Below are 8,498 nucleotides of genomic sequence, written 5' to 3' on the forward strand. Positions count from 1 at the left end.
GGGGCACCTCATTGCCCTATTGACAGATTTTTACCCATTTGCTTAAATTTTTGTGGACCCTATCACTATGCCTGAAGCCCTATGGATTCACATAGGGTTTGTGGTCCAGTCTAATCCTTTTCTCTTACAGAAGTAGCCTTCTTTGTATAATACATGGCAATGACGGCTGACACTTCTATAGTTCTTTCTATCCAATATATCATTTGAGCCTGTCAGTAAATTAAAAAGCATTCATTAAATGCTGCTGAAGTGCTAAGAATACAGAGAAAGACAAATACAGTCACTGCCCTCAGTGAACTTAAGATTCCATGGGGGAGACAACATGGAAGGCAATCTTGGAGGGGAGGCATTAGCAGATGGAGGGAGTGGGGCAGGGAGGGGCCAGGGGCCTCTTGCCAAAGGTGCACTTTGAGCTCAGTCACAAGTTTGGAAACCAGGGAACCTAAGAGACAGAAGTTAGAGGTCAGGGGTGGCTAGGTGGCACAGTAAATAGAGCACCGGCCCTGGAGTCAGAAGGACCAGAGTTCAAATCCTGCCTCAGACACTTAACACAAAAACTAGCCATGTGATCTTGAGCAAGTCACTTAACCCCAATTGCCCTCCAAAAAGCAAAAAAAAAAAGTTAGAGGTCAGAGCATTGCAGGCATGGAGAACCACCTGTGAAAGAGATGGAAACAAGAGATGGAATGTTATGTTGGTGGAATGGGAAACAGGCCAGTGTGAGAAGACAGGAGAGGCAGGGATGGGATAGATTATGAAGAACTTTAAATGCCAAGAAGTTAAATTTGACATTCACATTAACACTATGAAATACAAAGGAAAGGTATTGTTCTTACCATTTTACTGAGGCACACTGAGCTGATCATAGGGCTAGTCAGAATCAGAGGCAGGTCTCTCTTGACTTTTCCCACTGTACTACTGAAACTTCTCTGAGTCTCAGTTTCTTTCTCTGTAAAATGAAGGAGCTAGATGAAATGATAGCTAAGATTCCTTCCTGGAGAAGGAAATGGCAAACTGTGGTAGTATCTTTGCTATGAAGACCCCAAACAGGGTCACAAAGAGTTGGATATGATTGAAACAACTCAACAAAAGATTCCTTCCAATTCTAAAACGTGTTTGCCTGGTTGGAACACTGTGACAGTGAAAAAAGTGTTGTACCTGTGATTCAAAGATAACGCTCCAAACCTCTTAGCAGATCTGTGATCCTGGGGCAAGTCACTTAATTTCTCTTTGCCTGTTTTCTCTCCCTGTTTAAGATTGGGACAATTTATACTTGACACAATTACTAGCCGTGTGACTTTGGGCAAGTCACTTAGCCCCATTTGCCCTCCAAAAAAAGATCTGGGGTGGCTAGGTGGCACAGTGAATAGAGCTCTGGCCCTGGAGCCAGGAGGACCTGGGTTTGGATCTGGCCTCAGACACTTAACACAAAAAATAGCCGTGTGACCTTGGGCAAGTCACTTAACCCCAATTGCCCTCCAAAAAGCGAAAAAAAAAAAGATTGGGACAATTTTACTCCTTAGATTGTTGTGGGATTCCAAAAAGATCATTTATCTAAAGCACTCTGAAAGCTTTAAAGCAAAGTTAGCATCTTCATCATCATCACCACCACCACCACCACTAATGCTGTTATTATTTTTATTATTCTGCCCAAACCCTGTCCACAGGGGCTGAAGCACAACCCATGCACAGCCAACTCAATTAAGTGAACAGGTGTTTTTACTACATTTAGAGGGGATGAATTGATAAGTGTTTATTGAATACAGGAAAGGAATCCTACTCTTAGGGAGCTTACCATCCAACTGGGGAGAGAAAAAGTAAACACACATGACTATCCAGGACAATGTAAAAGATGGCACCAGTAAGCATTTGATCCCAGTGAATGGTACATCCTGAGCACATGGGCTCAAGGAAGAGCTGGAGCCTCTCAGATGGAGACAGTTTGGTATATCCAGCAGGGGAAAGGCTGTGAGCAAGGCGGCAAGGTTTCAAAGTCCAAAGTATATTTCATTTAACTTCCTTTTGGTCTTTAGAAGGGAAAAGCAGTTTTCTGTTTGTTAGGTCAAAATGCTCTTCTGAAAGCTAGAATGTTGTGTGATCTCTATTCACTGACATTTTCTGACTCAACTTCTTTTTTTCCTCCTCTAATCTGTGTACCCCGAAGCCTGCCTAGTTTCTTTAAACTGAACTTTCAATTTCTACAAGTTCATCCTGAGGTCTACCTTGTTCTTTTCCTCCTCTTTCTATTCCTGTTTCTCTCTTTCTCACCTTCTCTTCCATCCACATCCCCCTTCCTCATTTCCTTCTTCTAAGTCTTTGGTATTCTCTTTCTCTCCTTCCTCTTCCTCCTCCTCCTCCTCCTTCTTTTCCTCCTTCTCTCTCTGTCTCTACCTCCTTCTCTGTCTCAGTCTCTCTCTGTCACTTCCCTTTTATCCTCACCTCTGCTATAGATTACCTAAAAAGATCTTAATAATATGGTCTCAATTCTGCTCCATCTGCATCACACTCTTTACAACCTCCCGTTATAGATAAACACATTCTCTTTCATCTTTTCATATTTCCCCAGCCCTCACCTCCAAGCCATTATTTCCCCTTAAATGGGAACATAACCATTCCTATAACTTACTGAATATTGACGTGGTGTGATATCACTGATGTCATTATGGTTTCTGTGACTCTATGTTAAATAATTGCAAGAATTGATCATTAACAGACAAAGGATAGATGGATACTTCTGCCTTCTCCTAGAGACAAAATGACTCTGGGGCTGACAGATTAAAAAAAAAGTATTAGTGTTAAGGATGGAGGAAAACCTTTTGATTTTCCTAAAGAAGGAGAAAAGCTTTTAGTTCAAAACAAGGTTGGATCTATCAGGAAGACTATATTCTTATGTAGTTGTTCAGCTCCCATAGTGGAAAATGTGATATGAACTCTTAAGGAGAGATCTTGGACAAACTGATATCCCTAAAGCATAGGTCTGACTGTTTTCCCACTGCCTGAGGAGTTTCAGCAACACCCAAATGCCTCTAGATACAATATAAACTCACTTGTTTGTCATTTAAAGTCCTTCACAATCTGGGTCCATCATATCTTTTTAGATTGATTCCAGGATTTTTCTCTTCATCCACTCTACCTTCTAGTAAATTGGATGACTTGCTGATCCCCATATACAATATTGCTATCTCCCACCTCCACGCCGTTGCACAGATTATCCCACCCATGGAATACTCTCCTTCCTGACCTTCCCCTTTTAGGAACCTTAACTCTCTTCAAGGCTCAGACCAAGTGCTACCTTCTCCATGAGGTGTTTGCTGATCCTCCCAGCTGTCACTGCTCTCATTCCCTCTGTGATAATTCTTTATATTTCTATTGCATATGTTCATTATTTGCTTAGCTGTGAATAAATTGTTTCCCAGTAGAAACTAAGCTCTCTGAGTACATGTACTATTTTGTTGTTGTTATTTTATTCTCATGGTAGAGAGTAGCTACAAATCAATATTTGTGAAGCAGACTAAAATAAATGTAATTGGATGGGATGGGATGGAATAGAGAAGAGAAGAAGGGAAGGAAGAGAAGACAAGGGAAAGGAACATGAGGGAAGGCAACAAAAAGAAGGGAAGACAAGGGAGGGGAGGGAAAGGAAGGGAGAAGGGAATAAGCACTTATATAGTACCTACTATGCACCAGGCCCTGCACTACATACTTTTAGAATGAAATATTAGAAGCTAAGCTCAGACTGAAAGAGGAAGGAGTATGCCAGTTTGTTCTGGAAGCCAGAGAAGAATAATTTCACCATAAGAAAAAAGGGGAAAGAGTAAGAATAAACTGGTTTCAGAGATAGCAAGGTAGATGTAAGTATATAAAGCAAGGGAAAACCTAATTGTCTAATCTGTAAGGCATTTTTTTGTACCTTTATCCCTCCTCATTGCTTGTCATGAGTAGCTTCTGTGGTACTCAGCATAAAAGATCTGAAATTTCTCACCTCCCTAAGTGATGATTTATATTAAGGAGGGGACCATGAGATTAGAACCTCCAAATAAATAATTATAACTGACACTTTATATAGCTCTTAAAAGTTTGTAAAGCACTTTATATGTAGTGTCCCACTTGAGTCTCACAATTCTGTGAGGCACAGGTACCATAGGCATTTTACCCCCATTTTACAGATGAGGAAACTGAGGCTCAGAGGTGAAATGACTTGTCCATAGTCACACAATCATTGTCAGAGGTGAGATTTAGGTGTAAGTCTTCCTGATGACAAATCTAGAGCTCTATCCACTAAGACAAGTAAAGACAAAGATCTAGCACCCAGTTAGCTACCAAATCTACTCAAATTTCCTTCTCTCTCTTAAAAACCTTTAACTGACCAGTTGAAATAATGTCGTAATTATAATCCTGTAGCCCTTTGGTTCTCAGTTCTCACAATATACCACCAATGCCACTTTCATACTATGGTTTTACATTTCAACCTAGTTCAATACATCTCTGACATTAAAATATCACCTAGGAATTATTGCTTAGACTATATAAAGACCTTTTCCTCTTAAATATATTTGACCTAAACCTGGGGGCTGTATCTTAGGAAGGACACTGGCAATCAGTAAAACATCCAAAGGCAGGCAACCAGGATGGGGAAGGGCCTTGAATTCATGCCATATGAGGCTCAATTAAGAGAAATGGAGATGGTTAGCCCAGATAAGGGTAGACTTGTGGGGACACACTAGGATGTCTTCAAACTTGTAAAGTCATCTGAAAAAGAATTTAACCTGTTCTGTTTGGCCCAAGAGAATAAAGGTAGGAACAATGAGTGAAAGAGAGGTCTGTGCCTCTGTAGAGAGGCAGATGGAAGGAAGGAAGGAAGGAAGGAAGGAAGGAAGGAAGGAAGGAAGGAAGGAAGGAAGGGAGTTTGCTAACACTTAAGAACTATCCCAAACTGGAATGGGCTGCCTTGGCAGGGAATGTCTCTCCTTCATTGGAGTCTTTAAATAAAGTCTGTATAGCCACTTCTTGGATAAGTCAAGGTAAAGATTCTTTTTCAGGTAGGGAAAGGACCCTGAAGTACTTTCCATATCAGAAATTCTGTGATTCTTATAATCCTAAAATGTTATGGTTTTTAAAAGGACCTCAGAGATCACCTAATCCACTCTCCTTCTTTTACAGAAGAGGAAACTGAAGCTTGAAGAGGTTAATCGATCTGGTCAAGGCCACAGCAACTAGTCCCTGGCAGAGCCTGAGTTGTTGTGGGCCTCAGTTAGATGAGGAGAAGCCACCGATTACTTTTTCCGTATAGTGAGATTTACACATCTGGGTATTGTAGTACTGGGACTCACAGAGGAAAGGGGGCATCTGGAAAGAGACAGTGACTTTATCTTCTTGGGGCCTCAGTTTATTTAACTGTCACATGAGGAGGTTGGAACAGATGTACTCTGAGTCCTTTTCTAGTTCTAAATCTATGATTTATGATCTCTTTACAAAAAAGTAGTGAACCATAGGCTTGGAATTAGGCATAGATGGCCAATGTATTTGCATTCCTTTGTTAAGAGGGAGGATGGGGTGGGAGAGACAGTAAACCATCAATAAAATGTTTAAATGTATATTTATTGTGTTATAGATAAGCACACACGTGCATACAGGAGAGATGGCTGTGTCTACATAGCCTATGAACCACAAGGAGTTAATCAATTGCTGATTTTGACTCACACACCTCCCCCAGTGAGGAGGGAGGAACTGACTTATAATTGGTAGTTGATGACATCATGCTCACAGGCCGAGCCAATGACAGCGCACCAGGTTGGGAATTGTCCTCCGGAGCTGTAAGCATTCTGTCTGGCCCAGCTGGGAAGCGTTCTCATTCCTGAAAGTTACTCATCCTGTAGCTGGGATGGGCGAACAGAGTCCCTCTTCCAATATCTTAGTGCAGTTATACTCACCACAAAGGGGACCCACTGGTGGAACCTGTTCTTAAGTGACCTGGTGGCAGTACCACCCCTCCCCCCTTCCCTTCTGGTGCCTGAGCAGCAGAAGAGCGTTTGAAATAGCTATAGACACCAGGTTAGGATAAGGCTGCTGGCGGCCCCCTTCCCTTGCTCTTCGAGGTATTTTGAATGTGATCAAAGTTTGGTAGGCCTAAGGGAGAGAGTGAGGTAAGGGTAAACTGGGAATTTCAGGCCCAAATTCAAGCAAGGAGTGCTTGTTAAACACACATTGTATTGGGATTTGGGGGAGGGGGGAGAGATATGGATTGGACCTGTGATTTAATTGGTATAGGCACCTTCTTGGAGGAAGAAATTCCACCAATGCAAGTTCTCTGCAAGATGACTTCCAAGAGCACTGACAAGTTAAATGACTGGCCCAGGGTCATACAGCCAGTATATGGCAGAAGCAGAACTTGAGGCCAGGTCTTTCTAACTAGGTGCTGGGCATACAAAAACAAAAATGAAACAGTGCTTACATTGGGGGTGGGGAGAGGGGAGGAAATAAAATAGAGACAAAGAAAGAGACAGAGAGAAAGACAGAAAGAGACAGGGAAAAGGAGAGAAAAAGAAACAGAAAGAACAAGAGAGAACAAGAGAGAGAAAGATAGAAAGAGATAGGGAAAAGGAAAGAAAGAGAGCGAGAACAAGAGAGAGAAAGATGGAGACAGAGAGAGAGATAGGGAAAAGGAGAGAGAGATAAAGAGGGAGAAAAGAAGGGAAGGACAGAGAGAAAGATACAGACAAAATAAGTGCAAAGTAGTTGGGGGGAGGATCAGCCCCCAGCAAAGGCTTTGAGTAGGATGTAGCATTTGAGCTAGGTTTTGAAGAATACCAGGGGTTCTTGTTTTTACAAGGCAGTGCATCTCAGCCAGATAAAGAATGTGCTGTGGTAGAGAGCTGGCCATCAGGAAAACCTGGGTTCAATTCCTACCTTAGATCCATACTGGCTAAAATGTTATGGTTTTTAAAAGGACCTCAGAGATCACCTCATCCACTCTCCTTCTTTTGAACCTGGACAAGTCACTTCTTAGTACAACATTCTAAGGCTGTAAGTTAGAGCACTATCACAGCTCTGTGCATGGAGTCACCTCATTAGATATTCCATTACTGATGAAAGCCCGGGTCAGCACAATTTCTAAGCATGGCTGAAGCAGCTTTTGACATGACAGGGGCTGTCCCCTACTCTGCAGCTCTGGGTTCATTCTTTTGAAGGCTCAACTCACTCTAGCCAGGTGAAGCCTGATGAATCTGACTGGACCAATCAAGACAGCTGCCTTCCAGCTCGTGGCTGCGGGGGCTCGGCCAGAACACCTGTCTGTGCACAGCAACTTCTTATTAGCATTTCCTCAGAACAAACTTCAAAGACAAACCCGAGTCATGCCTAATGCATATTGCATTGGTTGACTGAGAATGACAGGAGAGGCTTTTTAGAGCTGGAAGCACCTAGTGAATATCTAAGCTGACCCACAAGTTTCACAGGTGAAGAACTGAAGCACCGAGGGGCAAGATTACTTACCCAAGGTTCACCTCTACTAGTAATGGCAGACCCAGAAGTGGAACCCAGGTTTCCTGATTTCCAGTCCATTGTTCTTTGCCCTATACCAGATTTGATAGAATCCTGACAGAGTAATGGAAAGAATGCTGTATTTATAACCATAGAATCCCAGAATCTGAACTGTAAGGGACTTCAGAACCCCAGGTCACTTTCATTCCTTCCTTAATAAGTTTGATACCCAGCTTACAATTTTTCTCTCCTCCTCAACTCCTGTCCTCATACTTGGGGACTTCAACATACATATTGGCTCTCCTTCAGATATCCTAAGCACTTGATTTCTCAGCCTACTCACTTGCCATGAGTGAATCCTCCGTTCTACCTCAGTGACATACAAAGATGATCATATCCATGGTTTTTGCCATCACCCACAAAGGTGCCACCTATATGCTCAAGAATTCTGAAATCCCTTTATCCAACCACAGACTATTGGTTTTTCACCTCTCCCTCAGCCTTCCCTTACATAACCCAACTCTTTACCCGCACATGCATGCCAGTACCTTGACCCCTGAATTCTCTCCCAGGCCATCTTCCTTGAACTATCCACTCTCTCCTCTTTTCACCATCTTGACACCTTGGTGAACTAATTCAACTCTACACTGTCCTCCTGTCTTGAATCATATCACCCTAGGCCTGCCAACTTCAGTCTCAGATCATTCTTACCATTCATTGCTTTCATTCTTACACATGTGCTATTGAATGTAGATGGAGAAAATCATGAAATCATTCTGACTGGGTCTACTATAAATTTAGGTTACACAATCTCAACTGGGCCCTCACTGCTGTCCAACAATGTGACTATACCTCCCTTATCAATCTACTCTCTGACTCCCCACATTGACTCTTCCAAAGCTTTTCATCTCTCCTCAAACCTCCCATGGCTACCCCTTGCCCCACTTTTTCAGCTGAGAACCTCACCTCATATTTTACAGAAAAAAATTAAGGTCACTTGCCATAAACTCCCATTCTTC

The sequence above is a fragment of the Petaurus breviceps genome, unplaced genomic scaffold (assembly GCF_028583685.1).
Source record: "Petaurus breviceps papuanus isolate PSGF00001 unplaced genomic scaffold, PetGlider_PUasm1.0 90845, whole genome shotgun sequence".
NCBI lineage: Eukaryota > Metazoa > Chordata > Mammalia > Diprotodontia > Petauridae > Petaurus > Petaurus breviceps.